Below are 2,692 nucleotides of genomic sequence, written 5' to 3'. Positions count from 1 at the left end.
TCAAATTTGGACTGAGCTGTTGATCTTGATGGAGAAATTTTGTTTGAAGAATGGAAAGTTATTAGAGAAGTTTTAACAGTTGAATCAAAATCAAGCTATATGATATTGAGTTCTTTAAAGATTTTTAATTATTTTTCTAATGCATGGATAGCTTATAGAATAATATTGACTATTCCTATCAATGTTGCATCTGCTTGAAAGAAGTTTTTCTAAATTAAAATTATTAAAATCTTATTTGAGATCTATTAAGTCACAAGATATATTAAATAGTCTTACGTTGATTTCAATTGAAAATAATTTTTTGAAGAACCTTGATTATGACCAAATTATTAATGATTTTGCAAAAAAAAATGCTAAGAGGATGATATTTAAATAATTTTAAAGGTTTGATCAAATTTTTATAGGAAAAAAGATCAGATCAAGAAGAAGAAGAAGAAAAAGAAGAAGAAGAATAACTTTCTTTATAGAGGTTTATATTTTGATCTAGTATAAACATTGATTCAAAGATCAATACTTATATTCTTTTTGCACAATGTCAAATGAAAATGTGTTTTTTATTCAATTATTTTTTTTATCCTTATGTATTAATTATTAAAAAAATATAGGGGCACCATTCTTTTCATTCGCCCAAGGCATCAAAATTCAAAGGACCGGCCATGTAATAAGTATATTATGTTTTATCAAAACTTAATACATTTCTTTTATAAATTAAAATAATTTTGTCTAACTGTTTCTAACAATTTACATATTTATTCATATTTAAAAACAAATGTGATTTTAAATTTTTCTTTAAAAAAATAATACATATTTTAATAAAAATAATAATTTCATCTTATTTTTATAAAAATTTCATTTCCTATAAATTAAATTCTATTCTTTTTAACTAAAATAAATAATACACTACAACACGGAAGGGCTTTAAAAGCGTTTTTTATGGGCTTTAAAAGCGCTATGAAAGCCAGCGCTGGCGTAGGTAACAAAAGCGCTTCAGAAAGCGCTCTGGTAGGCCCCCCTATAAGAGCGCTTTTCTGGAAAAAGCGCTCTGGTAGGCCCCCCTATAAGAGCGCTTTTCTGGAAAAAGAGCTCTGGTAGCCCCCCTATAAGAGCGCTTTTCTGGAAAAAGCGCTCTGGTAGCCCCCCCCTATAAGAGTGCTTTTCCAAAAGCGCTTTCGTATGTTGCGTTTTTTTTATTTTTTATGCTTTTTTATTATTCTTTGGCAGCGCTTTTACTAAGAAGCGCTTTTGTAGGTGGACCTTTAAGAGCACTTTTTAAAAGCGCTGTCGTTGCTAAATGAGGTATTTTAATGTGCAGCATGTAATTTAATCCTCCCAGTCGACCTGTAATATTTTCGACCTGTAATATGTTTTCAACCTGTAATATTTTTGACCTGTAATATATTTTCGACGATATAATTTCAGCCATCAGTAAGACAATATATATATATATATATATATATATATATATATATATATATATATACTAATATAATACCATTATAATATCCAAAATTATATATATACATCATTACAACATCAATAATATTATAGTTCAAATCGACACAAATCCTACATGAAAAATTGCTTAATATAAAAGTGACACAAATCCTCTTTGATTTCTTCCAACTTAAGTCTCGGGTACCCAGCAGCACGGAATTCGTCAAGGTACTACAAAACAAAAACATAATATGAATGATATATTTAGTTAAATGTAATAAATTATATGAAATTATCTTAAGTTATAAATTCATACCGTGAGCGGAATCTCTAATTGATTCGCCTGAAGGATTTCTTTCATAAACCTCAAAACAAAGTATCCGCAATCTGAACTGTTTCGCTCTTGCGGACACTACATAGAAAAACAAATAAGATTTTATAGTTGTCTTGTTTTATCAAGTAGCATAAATATTATAAGCAAAATTGTGAAAAATAATGTACCTGCATTTTGATCCAAGTAATGTTGTTTGATTTAGTCCGGGATACCTGTGCGTCCCGTTGACTTCGGAACACTTGTATTGATCTAATTAACAAATATATAAAAGCATGTTTAGATCAATCCCACAAATAAGTAAATATATAAATATACACGAATATTTAGAACGATCTCACTTACAAATCAACGATTTCCTTCATAGCCGGATAATTGGTCCAGTCACCATTTACCGAATTCAGATAATACACGACTTCTCTTATAGGGTTGATAGCAAGCAACAACCAGTGTGCTCTATAAATTAAAACAATAGGTTATATGAAAATTTTGCTATACACAAAAGAAACAGAGATTAGATGAACCAAGAATGAGAAACTAACCCTACTGGTCGGGTATTATACGCCCAAAGATGCAGACTTTCTGAATTGCCGGTGGACATGAATCTATCGACTAAGAGCTGTCTAACTGATTCCGGTTCCGAAGCAATTGCCATTCTGCTGCAATGGGCGGAAGACACGAAACGGAATCTGTTAGACAATACAGTCCCGCGCAACACTCTGTCATACAACAACCTTAAATAAAAACATAATAAACATTAGATTATTTTCATTTAAATGTGTAAATAAATTATATTGTGGGACTAATTAAATAATATATCGGATGAGTGAATATTACCGGATGTATAAGTGCATATTACCGACGCCTAGTTGTTCATGCGTAAAAATCTCTTCCAAGTCATCAATTGCAATATGTGACTTGAATTCA

The 2,692-nt window shown here is 30.2% G+C and overlaps 1 long non-coding RNA gene across 1 annotated transcript; it reads right to left on the bottom strand.

Moving 5' to 3' along the window:
* Nucleotides 1-1,946: 1,946 nt before the first annotated feature.
* Nucleotides 1,947-2,415, bottom strand: LOC131629128 (uncharacterized). Its single transcript, XR_009291966.1, has 3 exons — nucleotides 2,308-2,415; nucleotides 2,111-2,221; nucleotides 1,947-2,017 (listed from the first exon to the last, which is right to left on the bottom strand). It is a non-coding gene; the product is annotated as an uncharacterized LOC131629128 (long non-coding RNA).
* Between the last annotated feature and the right edge of the window lie 277 nt (nucleotides 2,416-2,692).

The sequence above is a fragment of the Vicia villosa genome, unplaced genomic scaffold (genome assembly GCF_029867415.1).
Source record: "Vicia villosa cultivar HV-30 ecotype Madison, WI unplaced genomic scaffold, Vvil1.0 ctg.000525F_1_1, whole genome shotgun sequence".
In the NCBI taxonomy this organism is placed as follows: Eukaryota; Viridiplantae; Streptophyta; class Magnoliopsida; order Fabales; family Fabaceae; genus Vicia; species Vicia villosa.
This window is presented reverse-complemented; position numbering and strand designations above follow the sequence as displayed.